This window comes from Schistocerca nitens, chromosome 6, assembly GCF_023898315.1.
Source record: "Schistocerca nitens isolate TAMUIC-IGC-003100 chromosome 6, iqSchNite1.1, whole genome shotgun sequence".
Taxonomy (NCBI): domain Eukaryota; kingdom Metazoa; phylum Arthropoda; class Insecta; order Orthoptera; family Acrididae; genus Schistocerca; species Schistocerca nitens.
In genome coordinates, this window is record NC_064619.1 from 588,426,369 (window position 1) to 588,447,397 (window position 21,029).

General features: G+C 37.7%; 1 protein-coding gene across 3 annotated transcripts in view; it reads left to right on the forward strand.

Annotated features, from left to right (window-relative positions):
- The first annotated feature begins 13,796 nt into the window (after window positions 1–13,796).
- The window catches only part of LOC126262602 (uncharacterized), a 132,937-nt gene continuing 125,704 nt past the window's right edge, over window positions 13,797–21,029 (forward strand). The window contains exon 1 of one of the 3 annotated variants that reach the window (XM_049959350.1): window positions 13,797–14,004. The gene's annotated coding sequence lies outside the window, so the exon portion shown is untranslated. Of the gene's footprint in view, window positions 14,005–14,159; window positions 14,391–21,029 lie in introns of those variants that run through there. The other 2 variants (XM_049959349.1, XM_049959351.1) reach the window with 2 other exon arrangements.

Genomic DNA, 21,029 nt, shown 5'->3' on the forward strand with positions numbered 1-21,029 from the left:
TGAACAAATGAACGTATGTGTGAGGGTATTCTGTCACTGACACTTTCTGCAGAGAGGACTTGATGTTAGATTGATGTTGTGCAACTGCAGTGTAGTTGGAACCTTCCTGTAGATTACATCCAACCAAGTGGATCTGACATCTAATGTTAAGAATTCATGATGAACATTTCACCAAACTCTGCTCCAGTCAGTCAATGGGTAACTCCTGTAATGCAGATGTACTACTAGTGGGTACGAAAACATTTGGTTTAAGAAGGCTGTGGAGTGGTGGAGGGATTCCTCCCCCATGTAACTTGCCTTAGTGAAACATGACTGCACAAAAGGTAGTGGGGGTTCTGCATCAGGCATATTGGCAAAGACAGGACGACTGGGACACAAGACCGCAAGCTGTTGATGTGTATCCATAGTTTTGTCATAATGATTGAGGAGATGGCACTAAAATAAAATGAAGAGTTTCTGAAGCTATTTTACTGTGATAAACCAATGAAGAAAGCTTGTGCAGTGCAAATTTAAAATATTTGTACATGCAATAATGCCAGCTGCCCTCACATGCCTGCCTGTTATCTGCGTCTACACTCCCACGGCATAATGAAATGCAGCCACACTAGAAGCCTCCCATATTCTACATGTAAAGGCATGGCATCTCTGTAAATATCATACAGCATTTAAATGATGCAGTCCTTGTGAGTCTTAAAGTGTCTCAAAAGCTAAAATATGATGAGCGTGTGACTGGTATTAGTATGGAAGCATGGACTAAACACACTGGTGTATAATCATTGTACTCATTACTTTGAGTCACATTATGTAGAACATTTTCATAAATATGATAAAGTTTGGGTGAAAAAGAGCTGACAGCTTTTTAAAAGAGTAATTATGTTTCTTGTTTTCTTCAAATTAGTAAATATATTGCACTACACACTACTTACATCTACACCTACATCTATACTCTGCAAACCACGACGAAACACATGGCAAAGGGCACATCCCGTTGTACCAGTTATCAGAGTTTCTTCCCATTCCATTCACTTATGGAGCATGAGAATAATGATTTTCTGAATGTCTCTGTGCATGCAAGTAATTATTCTAACCTTATCCTAATGATCACTATGTGAGCAATAAGCAGGGACTTGTAGTGTACTCCTAGAGTCATCATTTAAAGCCAGTTCTTGCAATTTTTAATAGACTTTCTTGGGATAATTTATGTCTGTCTTCAATAGTCTTTCAGTTCAGTATTTCTGTGACCTCTCCCACAGATCAAACAAACCTGTGATCATTCATGCTGTCCTTCTCTGTACACATTCAGTATCCCCTGTTAGTCTTATTTGGTACAGGTTTCACACACTTGAGTAATATTCTAGAACCAGTTGCATGAGTGATGTGTAAGCAATTTCCTTTATAGATGGATTGCACTTCCCAGTATTCTACTAATAAACCAAATTCTACCACCTGCTTTACCCGTGACTGAAAACCTATGTGAGAATTCCATTTCATATCCCTACAAAGGGATATTTGTGTGAGCTGGCTGATTAAAAGTGACTCACTGATATTGCAATCATAGGATGCTAATTTTTTTAACAGCTGAATTTTACATTTCTGATCATTTAAAGCAAATTGGCAATCTTTGCACCACTTTGAAATCTTATCAAGATGTGACTGAATATTTATGCAGCTTCTTTCAGACAGTACTTCATTCTGTGTAACTGCAGCACCTGTAAAAAGTCTGAGGTTACAATTAATACTGAATGCAGGGTCACTAATAAACAACATAGACAGCAAGGGCTCCAACACACTTCCGTGGGGCTCACCTGAAGTTACTTTTACATTCTGATGATGAGTCTCCATCCCAGATACCATGCTGCATCCTCCGTACCAAAAAGTCCTCAGTCCAGTCACAAATTTCACTTGGTACCCCATACTACCCTACTTTTGAAAATAAGTGTAGGTGTGGTACTGAGTCAAATGCTTTTCAGAAATCAAAAGATACTTCATCTCCTTGACTGCCTCGAAGCAAGGCTTTCAGTATGTCATGTGAGAAAAGTGCGAATTGGATTTCACGTGGTCGATGTCTTCAGAATCCATGCTGGTTGGCACTGACGAGGTCTTTCTGTTCAAGATACCTCATTATGTTTGAGCTCAGAATATGTTCTAAGATTCTACAACAAATTGATGTCAAGGACATTGGACGGTAGCTCTGTGGATCACTTCTACTACCGTTCTTGTAGATGGGTGTGACCTGTGCCTTTTTCTAAGAACTGGGAACAGTTTTTTGTTTGAGGAATCTACAATAGATTATAATTTAAGGAGGTCTAACTCAGCCACAAATCAGTATATAACCTGACAGGCATTCTATCAGACCCTGGAGCTATGTTCAATTGTAACGATTCCAGCTGTTACTCAACACCACTGACAGTAATACCTATTTCATTCACCTTTCCAGTGGTACGAGGATTAAACTGGGGAAATTCTCCTGGGTTTTCCTTTGTAAACAAACATTTGACAATGGAATTTAGCATTTCAGCTTATGCTCTGCTACTCTCAATTTCAGTTCCTGTCTCATTTGCTAGGGACTGGACGTTAACTTTGATGCCACTAGCAGCATTTACATACGACCACAATTTCTTTGGAATTTGTGACATATCATTTGACAATATTCTGCTACGGTAGATCCTGAAGGCATCACGCATTGCTCTGTTGACAGCCAAATGTGTTTCATTCAGCATCTGACTATCTATCTTTGTTTTACACCTATTAAGCAGTTATCTCTGTTTCTTTAGAAGTTTCTGTACAATGACCGTATACCATGAAGGTTCCCTACCATTATGAACTGTTCTACTGGGTACACATCTATCCAAATCTTGGTAAATTCTTTTAAAATTCAGCCAGAGTTCCTCTAATGCTCCTGCCCTGTGCTGAAAGTTTCAGTTTCCTTATTAAGATGTGAAACTACTGATATTTTATCTAGTTTACTGAACATATTTCTGCTTGTTTTAATCATCTTTGTACTTTGGTAATAATTGTTGACACAACCATATCACGGTCACTGATACCAGTTTTGATGTGGACATCCTCAAAGAAGATCCAATATATTTCCATCATGAATGAGGTTCCTGACTATCTGTACAAGGTAGTTTTCTGAGAAGATATTTAGTACAGTTTCACAGGATGTCTTATCACATTCACCACTAATAAAACTGTAATTTTTCCAATTAATTGTTGGACGATTAAAGCCCCACCATAGATTACAGAAGGACTGGGAAACTTACATATAAGTGAACTGAAATTTACACTAAAGCTTTCGGTTACATCAGGAGATGAGTCTGGTGGGCAATTATCATTTTATGCCCACCCCTGATACTGAGTCTTGCCCAAACATGCAGCTTCAATTTCTATGTCAGTGGATTTGAGTTTCTTGTATACTGCGACAAATACACCACCTCCATTTCCCATTTGCATATCCTTTTAATATTCACTTAAATTTTTCCCAGAAATCTCACTGCTATTAATTTTAGGTTTCAACCAGTTTCCTGTACCTAGTATTATATGAGCTTCACTGCTTTTCATGAGTCTTTTGATCTTACAGTGACAGTTTTGGGTTTCCCACTGCTAATATTATCTGGATTGGATGGAGAGTTGACTAATCTAAAAAACTCTTCTGTTTACCCCAAACACAGTCAGCTACCGGAGTAGCAGGCTCTGTAATGCACATCTGACCCATTTAAGGTCTGCTTTCTAAAGCAGCCTATATTATTCCTCAGTGTTCAAGCTGTCTCCATGCCCAATTTCATAGCAGTCAGATCAGCAGTTTAGTCATGAGAGCATAACAGATTGCGTTACCGTAAAATGGGGTGACTTGAGACACTTTTTAACTTATTGTATGTGGTATTCACCTATAACTTCAATTAAATATGCTTTTTTGTACCCTAAAAGTTTAGTCACTTCTGTTACTTTACCAGTTGATGTTCAAACTATGAATAAAATAATGCATTATCAGATAACATTACAAAAATTAGCTGTCTCATGTCACTCTGTCACTGGTGTGCATCGAGACAACATTCAAGTTTAATGTGTGTATCATGTTAGAATATCAGTGGGGTGACATAAGAAACACAGTATGACTTACATTGATCTTGACATTCACATTTCCATAAAATCAGAGTGTATATAATTTTTTTAAAATACTTTTTTGTCATAAAATTCATGAATAACATTTTAAAACAATCATACAGTTACCAGTAAAAATGTTTTTATTAAAATATTGTTAATTAAAAAAACAGAATTTCTTTTCACTGCACAATGAACAATTTAATTTAAAGTATAATTAGTAAAACATTCTCGGTTTTCTTGCTGTGTCAATTTGGTAAAAAATCTCAAGCTTTCGACGATAGCCTCCATCATCATCGTCAGGAGCAACTGACTGTCTTCACTGTTGCTGTGGTGGCCTTATATAGCCCGTGGATGGCTTCTTATTGGTTGGCGATTATGTTCTGAGATCGCAGACAGTGTCAATGTCTGCACTGGTTGCACCACCACTTCTGTGAGAACGTAAATCCTGCAAGGAACGTCTCTGCTGCTTCCCGGCATTGAGCGCTCATTTCCATGCACCACTCAGATAGTACCCGCTATCATGCTTAAAGTTCTTGTCGCTCATTCTTATTTCAACAGCCTCCTTAATTACAGAATCCCAGTGGGTGAAGGCATGGGACAAAATTTTTGTTTTCTCAAACAGTTTTTTATGTTTGTTTGTGAAGCTGTGCTCTGCAATTTCTCCAGTTCTCTATTTTTAATATGCTGTTGGTGTTCTGCACAGTGGTCTAAAATGGTATGAATGGTCTGACCTATATAATTGCTCCCACACTCACAGGGAGTATTATAAATTCCAGGGACCCTGAGGCTGAGACTGTCCTTAACAGGGTGCATCATCTTCTTAATTTTCTTAGGAGGATGAAAAATCGATCTTATACCATGTCTACTCAGGACTATTCCTATTTTGCTGGATATAGCAACACAAAGAGGAAGAACCTCAATCAGTGTTTCATCCTGTGAATGTGCAGCATTTTCATGTTTCCTTTTTTTGGAAAATGCTGCCTTTACATAGCGTGCACCATTGCCATTCTTTCGGGACAAGTACTTCAGATAGTTAATTTCGGACTTCAAGTGCTCCTAGTCAGAAACAGTTTTTTCTCTATGTACCAATGTGTTAAAAACGGCTCTCTTCTAAACAGGATGATGGAAACTCTGTGCATTAAGGTATAAATCGGTTTGTGTAGGCTTATGGTACAAAGTGTGTCCCATGCCTCCACATACTGGGACTCTGTTATTAAGGAGGCTGTTGAAATAAGAATGAGCAAGAAGAAGTTAAACAGTGATAGCGGATACTATCTGAGTGGTGCATGGAAATGAGCATTCGATGCACAGAAGCAGCAGAGACATTCCTTGCAGGGTTTATGTTCTCACGGAAGCAGTGGCGCCACCAGCACAGACACTGACACCGTCTACGATAGCAGTACGTAATTGCCGACAAGTCACAAGCCGACCAATCAGAAGCCATCCAAGGGCTGTATAAGGCCACCACAGCAGCAGTGAAGACAGTCAGTTGCTCCTGATGATGATGATGATGGAGGCTATAGTCAAAAGCTTGAGATTTTATCCCGAATTTATGCAGCAGGAAAACCGAGAATGTTTCACATATCAGTGCCATCACGAAAGACTTCGTTCTCATATTACTTTCCTCTACAGGGAGGATACTGCATGCCAGGGTCATCAACTAGAGAAGCTGCATGTCAAATAAGGACAGTTTCACAGTAATTTGGCATTTCTGCAATGCTATCACAATAAAGTGATTACACCTAAGTTTGATGTGGTTAAACACCATATCAAGTCGGTTAGAATGAAGAATATATTACGGAAGACAAGCTGGGCGATCGTCAAAGAAAGATTACCACACACAAAGTGTGAACTGGATTTGAATACTCGAAGTCTATATAGTTGCCATCTTTTGTTATCCACAGTTCTCTCCCGTTTGACTGTGCTCATCAAAGAGCTCATCTTTGCAATACGTTGGCTAAACAAGATTTCGAAATTTGAGCAGCTTGTAGCTATGCAAAGATTGGAGTTATTGTATGAAACAGCACGCACTGTTGTCAAGCTGTCAGACAAGAACCTGGACAAAGGAGCCATCACGGCCCTTAATAAAGGTTTGAATTTTGCTCCTACATCACGTAGGCTACTTTAGCCATCATGGATCTTATCGGTGGAGTATAACAGGCGGTGCAGCATCTTGCACAGGATGACACCGATGAAGTGAGACTTATTACCAGTTGCTTTTTGGCCTCAGCTAAGACTCCCAGATCTAATATCAGTAGAGAGGAGAAGGAGGGGCTCCATTTTCTTCGTAGAGATGAAGATCTTGTCATATTACCAGCTGACAAAGGAAATGCCATCATCATTCTTAATATTACTGAATATCGTAGCAAAATGACATCACTGTTGGGGGACAGTTCGAACAAATGTCTTAAATGGGACCCAACTTAGACATACAGCAGAAAAACCATGGCACTATTGAAGAATTCTGGTCTGTCAGATGATGTTATGAAAAATCTCAGAGTCTGAGCTCCTTGACCTCCCAGGTTGTATGGACTACCGAATATCTACAAGGATAATGTTCCGTTGAGACATATTGTCAGTGCAATTGGTTCTCCCACCTACAAGATGGCCAAATACCTAACAAAGTTAATGACTCCTATCGCTGGCTGGTGTAAACATCACTCCCAGATGTTCATTGAGAAAATCAAATAGATTGGAGTTTGTCCAAATGACATTTTAGTCAGCCTGGATGTGATGTCGCTGTTCCCAAAAGTTCCTGTGGAGGACACTGTGAAAATGCTGGCGGATCTTTTTCCTTCTGAAACTATAAAGTTGTTCCGGCTTGTGATGACAACCACCTACTTCTTGTATGGTAATAAATTTTATGAAATGATGGACGGTATGGCGATGGGCTCTCTGTTGTCTCCATCATTGGCTAACTATTTTTATGGAGAATTTTGAGGAACATGCATTAAATTCAGCTCCCCTCTGTCCATCCTTATTTGATCATTATGTTGACGATATATTTATGGTCTGGCCACATGGTGCAGAAGCTGTAGAATAATTCATGAAACACATGAACAGCATACATTTGAACATCTGGTTCACTGTTGAGATGGAAAAGGAAGGAAGACTGCCATTCTTACATGTTTTAGTACAATGACAAGCAGACGGGCACCTGCTCTGTGTACTGTAAGCCGACACATACTGATTTATACACAGTTTCCATCATCCTGTTCAGAAGAGAGCCATTTTGAAAACATTGGTATATAGAGCAAAAACTGTTTCTGATGAGGACCACTTGAAGTCTGAAATTAACTATCTGAAGTAGGTGTTCCGAAAGAATGGCTATGGTGCATGCAATATAAAGGCAGCGTTCTCCAAGAAAAGGAAACATGAAAACGCTGCACATTCACAGGATGAACACCGATTGCGGTTCTTCCTTTTTGTGGTGCTTGAGATTTTATCCTGAATTGACGCGGCAAGAAAACTGAGAATGTTTTACATATCAGTGCTGTCGTGAAAGACTTCGTTCTCATATTACAGTATAATATTAAATGAAAATTTCATCAGTCCATACCTAAGTTATTGAGGTGGAAATAGGGGGGCCTTTATTGCATGAGGGATACACAAAACTCATATCATCCATATGGGGCCATACAAGGGTGTCGGAACTGCTCTTATACTGTCTCATAAATTTCGTCTTAACTTTTCTAGGGCCACCTCGAGAATTTTCAGAAATTGTTACCACTTTTCCCACAAAAAAACTTTTTAGTGCTTTTTAAGCACTTTTTACAGTCATTTCAATGAGCAGATAATCTCCTTCAGCTACGCTTTCATAGGAAACGCTCTGTTGAACAACCCTGGAAATGAAAGGTTACTGTCACTGCCGCTAATGTCATTCATTAATGGGTCCTCAGGTTCATCACATTCTGCACTGCCATCATTGGTACTCAAATTCAGTCATGCTTCATTAGGCTCAATATTTGACACACTCTTGCCTGGTTCAGCTTCTATTCTTCTGTTTTGACATAGTACCATTTTCTTCGTCCCCATAGCACAACCTCTTCAAAAGGTCAGTCATACTCCCCACCAGTTCTTCTTCAACTGAACTTCTGTCTTCATTGGTGTTACCATTGTTTGCACCCCTAGAGGGGGTTTGAACCAGTATCTTCTAGTGATTCACAGGAATGATACCACATTTTTCAAATCCTGACCTTATAATATCTCCTGCTGAGCCTTCAATTCTTGATAGCAACATTTTTAACATTGATGGGACTCTGCCCTTAAGCACTGCTCCTCTATATCCTTTCATCTTCCACTCCATCAAAATCTCGTACCAGTGTCGCTTGAATGGTCTGAAGAAAGCTACATCAAGAGGCTGACAAAGATGTGTAGAATTCCTTGGCAGGCAAATAAATTTTATATCTTCCTCTCTGCATTTTGTTATTTGAGTCTGAGGCATGTGAGATGATAGATTGTCACCTATGAGTGCCCGTGGTGAATGTTACTTCTTTAAATATGGGTAGGCTATTGTCAAAAACCGTTCTTCAAATGTCTTTTGGTCTATTCACCCAGATTTTGTATTCCTATAACGTACTCCCCTCGGGTCACCTGATGACGAAGTGTCCCAAAGATTACTTGATCGATAAATGACAAAAGGAGGAAGAAGTGTGCCATCTACTGCACATGTCATCATGAGGGATGTATAGGCCTTTGAAGAATTGAGAATAAAATCAGGGTGCTTGCAACCTCTTTTGACCACAACATGCTTTCTGCCTGGATCATATGATAAATTTGTTTCATCAGAGTTGATGACATGCCAGCTTAATATTCTGCAGTTCAACTTGCAAATCATCAGAAAAGATGTTAATCAATTCCGGAAAAGCTTGTGCTCAACAATGCTTTATATTATCTGCAAACATCACAGACAACACAGTAGTATGGCGACTCAGGAATGATCGCACCCACTCATCATCAGACATGTTGTTCCTGAATCTTGGGATGGTTTTCCCCTTGCCTGTCAAGATAGTATTTAACTAACAGTCTGATGTTGTAAGCAGTAAGTGGGAATCCCCATTCACTTACCGTAAGCATATTTTTCACTAAAGTGTCTTTTTCTGTTGAAGAGAGAGTAGTTTGTCCAATTTTATTAGTATGTTTTCCGTTAAGTGCATGAGGAAGCTTGGACTTTTCTATAAAATATTTCTCGGCTGTTTTACAAAGGTTATAGCAGCACATTTTTACATCTTCAAGAGCCTTATCCAAATTTTCAAAGTTGCTACTTGCATATTTGCATGTACCAGCTCTTTTAACATAAACACGTAGCATTTCCTGTAAAAATAAAAATCTTTAGTAGGAATGAGGTTATCTCCGCACACCAACTGTAACATGTCACCCCAGGTAAGGTCCTGATCAGTATAAATAATCCTCATAATTTACACTTTAACAAAAATGTCACTTTTGTTATTTTATATTCGTGTCAGAGCCTTGAAGATACTCACCGCAAAGTTTCACTCCTTGAAAATTATATTTCATGTAGTAAACAAAGCAAGTTCCGGAACAATTGTCAAAGATGATATTTTACTTCCTGTTTACAAATCATTCTTGGTGGCTGCCAACATTCTATTTTAAGAATAACTGTACCTCAGTCAGAAAGCTGATATTATGTGCAAACCACACAAAGGATAAAATTTTGGTTATGTAAACTAAAAACTGGTAAGATGCAGAACTATAAATTTGTCATTTTGTCTCCAGTCACCCTGGTGTCTCAAGTCATCCCATGTTATGGTGCTTCCAATTTTAAAATGCTAGAGTGGATTACCATACTCGTTTTACTAATTTTTCTTCCCGTATTCTGTTCTGGTACTGCGATGGTTGAAAGCAAAGGGAAACTACAGCCGTAATTTTTCGCGAAGGCATGCAGCTTTACTGTATGGTTAAATGATGATGGCGTCCTCTTGGGTGAAATATTCTGGAGGTAAAATAGTCCCCCATTCGGATCTCCGTCTGGGGACTACTTAGGAAAACGTCGTAATCATGAAAAACAAAACTGGCATTCTACAGATCGGAGTGTGGAATGTCAGATCCCTTAATCGGGCAGTAGGTTAGAAAATTTAAAAAGGGAAATGGATAGGTTAAAGTTAGATATAGTGGGAATTAGTGAATTTCGGTGGCAGGAGGAACAAGACTTTTGGTCAGGTGAATACAGGGTTATAAATACAAAATCGAATAGGGGTAATAATGAATAAAAAAATCTGGAGCATGGGTAAGCTACTACGAACAGCATAGTGAATGAATTATTGAAATCAAGATAGGTACTAAGCCCACGCCTACCACAGTAGTACAAGTTTATATGCCAACTAGCTCCAAAGATGATAAAGAGATTGAAGAAATCTGTGATACGATAAAAGAAATTATTCAGATAGTGAAGGGAGACAAAAATGTAATAGTTTAAGGGACTGCAGTTTTATAGTAGGAAAAGGAAGAAAATGAAAAGTAGTAGGTGAATATGGAATGAGGTAAGGAAAGAAACAGGAAGCCACCTGGTAGAATTTTGCACAGAGCATAATTTAATCATAGCTAACATTTGGTTTAAGAATCCTGCCGGAAGGTTGTATACGTGGAAGGGGCTTGGAGGCACTGGAAGATTTCAGATAGATTATATAATGGTTAGACAGTGATTTAGGTTTTAAATTGTAAGATGTATCCAGGGGCAGATGTGGACTGACCACAATTTACTGGTTATGAGCTGTAGATTAAAACTTAAAAACTGCAAAAAGTTGGCATTTTGAGGAGATGGGTAAACTGAAACAATCAGAGTTTGTAGAGAATTTGAGAGAGAGCATTAGGGAACAATTGATAAGAATGGGGGAAAGAAATACAGTAGAAAAAGAATGGGTAGCTTTGAGAGATGAAATAGTGAAGGCAGCAGAGGATCAATTAGGTAAAAAGACAAGGACCAATAGAAATACTTTGTTAACAGAAGGGACATTGAATTTAATTGAGGAAAGGAGAAAATATAAAACTGCTGTAAATGCAGCAGACACAAAGGTATAAAAACGTCTCAAAAATGAGATCAACAGGAAGTGGAAAATGGCTATGCAGGGATGGCTAGAGGACAAAAGTAAGGACGTAGAAGGATATATCACTAGGGGTAAGATAGATACAGCCCACAGGAAAAATAAAGAGACCTTTGATGAAAAGAGAACTACCTCTATGAATATAAAGAGCTCATGTGGCAAACCGGTTCTAAGCAAAGAAGGGAAACTAGAAAGGTGGAAGAAGTATATAGTGTGTCTATACAAGGGAAATGTACTTGAGGGTAATATTATGGAATTGGAAGAGGACATAGATGGAGATGAAATGGGAGATATGATACTGCATGAAGGATTTGACAGAGCATTGAAAGACCTAAGTCGAAACAAGGCCCCGAGAGTAGACAACATTCCATTATAACTACTGATAGCCTTGGGAGAGCCAGCCAAGACAAAACTCTACCATTTGGTGAGCAAGATGTATGAGACAGGCAAAATACCCTAAGACTTCAAGAAGAATATAAAATTCCAATCCCAAAGAAAGCAGGGGTTGACAGATGTGAAAATTATCAAACTATCAGTTTAATAAGTTACAGCTACAAAATACTGACACGATTTCTTTACAGACGAATGGTAAAACTGGTAGAAGCCGACCCCGGAGAAGATCATTTTGTATTCCGTTGAAATGTTGGAACATGCTAGGCAATACTGACCCTACAACTTATCTTGGAAGATTATGGAAAGGCAAACCTACCTTTCTAGCATTTGTACACTTAGAGAAAGCTTTTGACATTGTTGACTGGAATACACTCTTTCAAATTCTGAAGGTGGCAGGAGTCAAATACAAGGAGTGAAAGGCTTTTTACAATTTGTACAGAAATCAGATGGTAGTTATAAGTGTTGAAGGGAATGAGAGGGAAGCAGTCGTTGGAATGGGATTGAGACATGGCTTAAGCCTATCCCCGATGTTATTCAATCTGATACTGAGCAAGCAGTGAAGAAAACAAAAGAAAAATTCGGAGTAGGAATTAAAATCCATGGAAAAGAAATTAAAACTTTGAGGTTCGCCGATGTCATTTTAATTCTGTCAGAGACAGCAAAGGTCCTGAAAGAGCAGCTGAACGGAATGGACAGTGTCTTGAAAGGAGGAAATAAGATGATCATCAATGAAAGCAAAATGAGGATAATGGAATGTAGTCAAATTAAGTCGGGTGATGCTGAGGGAATTAGATTAGGAAATGAGACACATAAAGTAGTGAAGGAGTTTTGCTATTTGGGGAGCAAAATAACTGATGATGGTCGAAGTAGAGAAGATGTAGAATGTAGACTGGCAATAGGAAGGAAAAAGTTTCCGAAGAAGAGAAATTTGTTAACATCGAGTATAGATTTAAGTGTCAGCAAGTCGTTTCTGAAAGAATATGTATGGAGTGTAGCCATGTATGGAAGTGAAACATGGACGATAAACAGTTTAGACAAGAAGAGAATAGAAGCTTTCGAAATGTGGTGCTACAGAAGAACGCTGAAGATTAGATGGGTAGATCACTTAACTAATGAGGATGTACTGAATAGAATTGAGGAGAAGAGGAATTTGTGGCACAACTTGACTAGAAGAAGGGATCGGTTGGTATGACACGCTGAGGCATCAAGGGATCGCAAATTTAGAATTTGAGGGAAGTATGGAGGGTAAAAATCGTAGAGGGAGACCAAGGGATGAATACACTAAGCAGATTCAGAAGGATGTAGGTTGCAGTAGTTACTCAGAGATGAAGAACCTTGCACAGGATAGGGTAGCATGGAGAGCTGCATCAAACTAGACTCTGGACTGAAGACCACAACAACAACACATTCTGTTCATACATTGTTCCCATTATATATGCCCTCACACTTTTATTCATTTATACATTTTATATCAACAACAACACATTCTGTTCATACATTGTTCCCATTATATATGCCCTCACACTTTTATTCATTTATACATTTTATATTAATTTCTTTTCTTCTGTTTTGTGTGTGTGTGACCTTTAACTTCCGGTAAAAATGAATTTCAGTCGACTGTATAATTCTTTTGTGTGTCTTAGTTAATTTCCAGGATTCGCTTCTGTATGTGAGAATAGGGGTATGCATTTATTTGTGAAATATTAGTTTTTTTTTTCTTTCTTATTTTGCCATCCAGTGTTCTGTGTATGGAGCTAAATATCATAAAATGACAGGCGTGACGCGTTTCTATATGGAATTGAACAATTCACTTCGATACAAATTGGGTTTTATCTGGCCATAAATATGAAACAAGTCGCTTTTTACGATTTATTCCTGTTAGGGTATGTCTGTGAGCCAGTGTAAAAACCAATAGTAGCTATATACTGTGTTTGTGTACATAGCTTAATGATGCACGTTATAAGAAGCAATCTGATGTGAAACTGTGAATACCTCAAGGCAGTGCACTTGGTCCACAAGATAATGCTTCTGTAACACTTCCATCTGAAGATGAGCCTGCAATGGCTCGAAAACATGTTCATGGTTGAATAAATCGTAAAAAAGCGACTGGTTGCTAATATATTACAAAATGAACGCCAGTTTAAATCACAATCGCAGTTCTTCTTCCACAATGGATAATGGATATACTAAAATCGCTTCGATATATTTTGACTCTACCATATCGATATATCGTCTAAAGCACAAATTCAGCGGTTGCGATTTGAATTACAATTGTTACCTACTGGGCTACTGGCTACTACACTTGACAACTCACAAGATACAACTGTGTTGTTTAGTGCATATGGCATTGTGATGTGTGTTTTTGGAGGATTTGTGGATGTTGTTGGATAGTGAATGGATACTTTGGCAACAACGAATGACCACGGTATACGTGTTGTGCATGAAGGTACGATGTTTGTTTTTAAAGTTCATTTTTTGTGTTGTGACTTTTATACTTATTGTCCGCTTCTTGAACGGATCATGAAATAATTGGTCTTTTGAAATTATTTGTGACTTCTAGTTCGTCAGTAATTATCATTCTTAGAGTCTAAAATCTCGATGTGTTTCATTACTTGTATTATTGTTCTGCTCCACGTAATGTTTGGAAATTAATTTGTGAAACAAAATGCTATTACGTCACATTATGTAGGGGATGAGTGTGTTAGTTAATGAGCTGTATTAACTCGGTCGTGTGGAAGTTTACCATGGAGCTAATGAGGTAGTTATAAATACCTGAGAGCAGTGATAAACCAAGTAACAATTGTAACCAGAAGAAAATGTAAGACCAATAAAGTAAGTTATTCGTATCATGTCTATAGAAAATATTTCTCGTATTAACATTTTTCTCTATTCTGATTTGAAAGAAATAATATTGGTTATTTCTCGAACTTGTTAAATGATGGTATATGAAAATGGTCGAATTAAGGGGAGGATCTGTTGCAAAGGAACTTTTTGACTATGTGAATGAAGTGGTGTGTAGTTTGTGACACCCTAGAAGAAAACATGATAGGTTGATCTGAAGAATTTTCTGGATTGAATTGTAAAAATATGGTGTTTTGTTCTCTTATTGTTAGTGAATGTATCACGTCAGATGGCACATCATTATGCCACTGAAAGAAACACAATCTGGTCTCGGTAGGTTCAGTTAACCCCAATAATCTGTTTCCATAAACTTGGAGATGTGTCGTGATGAATTATAGTGACCTGTGTACCACAATCAATTGTAAATGATACTAGCACTATAATAATTACTGTCCGTGCACGTAGCTGTAGGCTACTTGATATTATATAGATTAAGATTAACTGGCCTTGTGAAACAGACTAAAATGGATCCTGTATGAGTAGCTCTTTTTTTTTTTTTTTTAAAAAAAAAAAGGAGACGAGGAGAGAATTTCTCAAATGGGTTTTTGTTAAGTGAATAAATTATGGATCAGTCACTGTGTTGTGCTAAGACTATTGATTAGGTTCATGGAAAGCTTTGCCTACAGTCAGCAAATATTTGAAGTTTAAGAAAAAGTTCCACAAAACATGTGACAGTTCATAATGTTGTCTAAAGACTACAGATAGGCTATATCTGCACCCTCTCTCCCACACACACACACACACACACACACACACACACACACACACACACACACACACACACACTCAAAATACCAGTGGCAGTTGCTGTCTCTTGCAGTTAAATATTTAATTTCCAATTGAAACACTTAAAAGGCTTTTGTTTCCGTCTTTCCAGAAGTTTGCTAGAAGCATGAGCTAGCCACAAGTGAATCTGTTTGCCCTCTGCATGAAAGAAACTGTTTGCCTTTCTGTGTATCTTTTTATCAGCAGCAGTTTGTGGATGTACAGGATTTATGCTAGACCATCTTAGAACTAAGATCCACTCCTGCAACTGAACATTTCTTGTGAGGAATTATACATTTTTCAGTTACTACTGTCTGGCCTGTAATTCCTGTATTAATGGGGCATTTCACAATGTATTTTTCATTATGCATGTGACATTTAATAGTTAACTTACCATTGCTCTTGCCATTTAACAGTTATGTATCTTTTAATTTCTGAATTATTATAACTACTGGGGGATTCCATTGTCACGGGTGGGACAGTTGCACTACGTTTTTCAAGTCAGATGCTGATATAACATGAAGTAAAAATAGAAATAAAGTAAAAATTGACCGGTTGCTTTACAAATAAATGTTTTACCTTTACCTTTACCTTTAAATCTGAATGTCAGAAGTTTACAAATTGAGCTGTTATTCATCTTTAAAACTTTGTCACGGGTGGGACAGCAATTAGACGTAGCATTGAATAACCACCAACATTTTAGAAGAATTCTGTGATTTATGCACTTATTTTCTTTTGAAAATATTGAATTCACATTAATAAAATAATTCTCTACATGACATAATATCAATAAATATTAGATTAGTAATACTTACTTGCAATAATTGCAATCAAAGACTGTCACGGGTGGGACAAGGAATTGTCACGGGTGGGACTCATGTGAAGTACAATCTTTTTTTTTTTTTTTTTATTTAAACTGTCAGCTATGAATCAGTAGGTAACATACACTTGGAGGACACTTTAAGTTTTAATAACTTTGTAGAACATTTTTGTTGCTTATAAATAATATAAATTTTGGTATAGTATTAATTTACAGTTCTGAGTACTTAATAATTTCACTTGAAGAATGTACCACTTTGAAAAAATACACTTGGCCTCTCACCCACTTTCGAAAATGTCTAAATTGCCAGGAAACTCATAATATAAGGTGTCCCTAACATGTTTGACATTTGGATTCGGGAGAATAGCAAGAACTTGTTTAAACTCTATGTAGGATACATCCTCCTCGTCAACTTTAAATACCTTTGCTGAGTCCCCAACAGATCGCATACACATAATCTGTATTTCCCCATTGTCTTCTACACTTCTCTGTGCAATTGCAGCATATCTGTATGTAGTGGATTTCTTTCTTGCAGTTTGGAACTCAACTAAAATAAATGTTCCTGGCATGATTTGTTCCACAGCTGGTTCTGAACCTGTAACTTCTTGGGAATTGGATGTCAACAGGACATCAGGATATGATTCCACATCACTCATCTCAGAATCTGTGTAATTAGTGAATATATGTTGGGTGAAAGTGGGAAAACCTCCACTTTCTCTAAATCTGATTTTAGGAACGTTCTACCACATACTAGGTTACAGGTATTGTAACCGTTGAAGTAATGCTTGCTGCGAATATCTTTTATTTTTTTAACAGCTTTCCAGTGGCCATCCAGAAGGTCTCTGTTTTCATCAATATGATCTTTTGTCAGAAGAAGAAAGTTTATTCCAGAAACAGATGATTTGGCACAGTCTAAAAACTCCTGTGCATTGCTGATGATGATTTTTCTTTGCTTAACTTTATTCCAAACAGCCCTTTTTGTTACAGCTCCAATGCCATCCACTGCACCTTTCCCATGTGATGTTGCAAAGAAAAACCATTCTCCAGACACTCCAAAGTCTTGCATCATGTAGCAGAGGTTAGAAATGGTGAATTTGTTCTTAAATTGACCTGCGCAACCATCAGAAAAAATTCGTATCGAGGTCAAATTGGGAAGCTCTTGTTTCAGCTTACTTATTATACTCTTCAAACATGCATAAACTGAGTACTTGTCGTGGCACAGTTCATCGCTCACAATTGCAAATGACTGTAGCCCTTTTTTCATCCAAACGCAAATAGTGACCACTGTAATCTGTGTATGACTCCAGTGGGCACTTTGTATCTCATCTTGTGCTAGTGCTACATAGTTTTCTGCAAAATCTATTTGCAATATCACTTCGTCATCACTAACTGATGCTTTCACAGTCTTGAAAGCTCCAGATTGCATCCTTTTGACAAAGAAGTGCTCTTTGAATGTTTTTAGTTGAGACTGAAGTTCAGAAAGAGCTTCACAAAGTGTTCCACTGGTAGTAATCTGTTTAGGGTGACACTCATGTTCCGTCCATTTTCTCCAAGATATTATGTCACACAAATCAAACTTTCCATCTATTAATGATATAATATAATAGAGGGAAACATTCCACATGGGAAAAATATATCTAAAAACACAGATGATGTGACTCACCGAACGAAAGTGCTGGCAGGTCGATAGACACACAAACAAACACAAACATACACACAAAATTCAAGCTTTCGCAACAAACTGTTGCCTCATCATGAAAGAGGAAAGGAGAGGGAAAGACGAAAGGATGTGGGTTTTAAGGCAGAGGGTAAGGAGTCATTCCAATCCCAGGAGCGGAAAGACTTACCTTAGGGGGGAAAAAGGAAAAAAAGGACAGGTATACACTCGCACACACAGTTGAAGTTAGCATGATATCTGCACACACATACATTGTGAGGCATTTGAGACGTTAGAACAACATTTTTAGGTCGCAACTCGTAGAATTTTGAAATCTTGATATCAATATCTGGATTGTCTTGCTTAAAAAGAAAAAATGCTTCCTTAACTGTCATATTCATGTGACGTTTCTGCAAGCTAACTCTTTTTCCCAGTTTCATGGTCTACAATAGACTTTACATCCTTTATGCCAGGTGTCTGCCTGCTGATTTCATCATTTGTGAAAAATTGTGAGCAGATTATCACCTGTAAGTTTACGAGATGTCTTCTTCACTACTGGGAAAATCTGGTTTACTACCTTTTTAGGTAAGCTTTCACTTACAAGCTTTTTTATTACTGCTGATTTTTTTGAGGGGCCTGAAGGAAGCACCTTCTTTACCCGAGAAACAGCTTTGCCAAGGGACTGAGGACATTTATATGATCCTAACTGGGAAATACAGGTCTCAGACTGATCTTCAATTAATACGGATTTTAGTTTAAGTCTGTACTTCCTTTTTCTTTCAGCTTCCTTCTTTCGATATTCCAATAAAGATTTTTCACTGGAGGATACCTTCATCTTCATATTTTCCCTTCTTCTTTCATCCCGCTCTCTTTCTTTTTCTTTATGGACATTGTACTTGCTGGTATCTTTCTTCAGTTTTTCTCGAAGTTTTCTCATACGCTCTGCTGATGTTGTTTTCCCCATTTTCTGAATAAACAGTAAGTTTTTATTTAGTGTAAACCATCAAAGCACTTGTTATATCAACCAATTTAACTTAACAGAAGTGTTAAATGGTTTAGATTTGGGTAACATCCAAAAATCTGTCACAGGTGGGACACAATTTCTTTTAACATTTATAGATGATCATTTACAACTTAGAAGGTCCCTTATGGTTCATTGGATGTTTTTATATGTTTTCCTTACTTCTAACCTAAAATATATAGAATTACTATAATTGCTGAGTTAGAAGGTAAACTTTTTCATGTTTTTTGTCACAGGTGGGACACTAAATACATAGTAACTTTTGTGAGTTAGCTGCATACTTAATAACTTACCTTTCTTTAAAAACTGAAGTTTGTCAGAAAGATAAGATTCTGCTCTTGAAATTAAACAATTAAAACATCAACAATTGCTGCAACCCAAATTTAAACAGCTGCCAACACAAAAAGCAAACCTTTTGTTTTCCATCCTCATCTGTAGAATCACCATTTTTGTTTAACTATATTTCCTCAGCTAATTATGTGATTTTTATAATTTTTTCAGGACAGTAAAATTCAACTTTTGTAGATTCGAAAAACTATAACATTGTTAAATTTGGCATTTTTTCAAAAAATAAGCCTCAGGCTCAGTTTGGCATGGAATGACCTTACTAGTACAGTTAGCATAACCACAAATGACAAACTAAAATTTATTTTTCCATGTAAAATAAATTGTTATACATTTGGTAGACATGTGACAGAGAAGAGACATGGGAAAAACCTGTTTTGCTGATTTGAGAAAGTCTTCCAAGTTTTCTTACCAGTTTGGTGTAGAATATTTGCCTGGTAGCCAGAACGCTTCATTATGATGCTGTATTTCTGTATTTATGCTACTTGTTATATATTATTATAGATGTTAGTGCACATTAAGCATGTGACACTTTTTCCATGAGAAACTTCATTGCCATAGAGCTTAAAAAATGATTGAAATATATCCCAAGAATGCTATAAAACAACAGTGAAGGCTTATTTATTCCATGAACTTATTGCGCAAATCCATTATGATACCGATGCTTCACAAAAAGATGTGGGAATGAGGCCACATTCATAAAACAGACATTAAACATCAAATAACACAACAGCTTACATAAGGGCACATTTATAAACACATTAAATATCAATTAAAGTAACACTATACTATAATTGCTTAACATGTATTGTACCCAGAAAACCCAACAACAAAAATCAGTTCATCCCTCCTGCCAAGTGATGGTTCAGGTAACACACACACACACACACACACACACACACACACACACACACACACACTGTTGTCGATACTGTCGGATAGAACATATTGTGATTGTCATCTAGTCACACGAAGGTGTTGTTTAGTTTTTCATAAAATTAGTCTCCTCCATCTCATCATCTACATCTGACGTAAGAACAGAGATATCATTTATGCCTATATTAGACTGAGAATTGATTGTATCTGGTATTGTGGATATAGAAAACCTCAATCGCATCACAGACACTATGTACAGTGTTATCAGATTTGTCTTTGAAGTGTGAGACATGGTCCCTAGATTTAGCCAGTATTACAGAGTAAGAATCGGTTTGTCACATCCCCAACAAAATGAAATTTACCCTTCACATTTCAGAAACAAACATAATTAGATGAGAATTGTTTAAGTAGACTCAGTTGATGATGTTATAAGTTCTCAATACAGAAGGAACTTTTTACAGCTTCAACACAGAAAAATTAGCATAAACTGTTGAGAATGTGTCTAGAATTGCATGTCAAAACATTATTGGTAGCCATTTTGAATGATTGGAGCGATGTTGCCAGATTTGATTCATGAATGCTAGGTTACAATGTGAAATGGAAGCTTAATTAATAATGTTTGTTCTGTAGACCATTTTTTGCTGATAATGCTGGCAGCATTTCTGATATTAAGTCGTGATAGGGGAAGTCAACTACTTGTAGCCATAATAGTAGTATTTTGCAGTCATCTATAAAGTAGCAACAGTGGAACAGCCACAGAGCCCTCAGTTGATTTCCTGTTGTGTACTAAAACAGGCTTCCCCCATGAACCATGGACCTTGCCGTTGGTGGGGAGGCTTGCGTGCCTCAGCGATACAGATGGCCGTACCGTAGGTGCAACCACAACGGAGGGGTATCTGTTGAGAGGCCAGACAAACATGTGGTTCCTGAAGAGGGGCAGCAGCCTTTTCAGTAGTTGCAGGGGCAACAGTCTGGATGATTGACTGATCTGGCCTTGTAACATTAACCAAAACGGCCTTGCTGTGCTGGTACTGCGAACGGCTGAAAGCAAGGGGAAACTACAGCCGTAATTTTTCCCGAGGACAT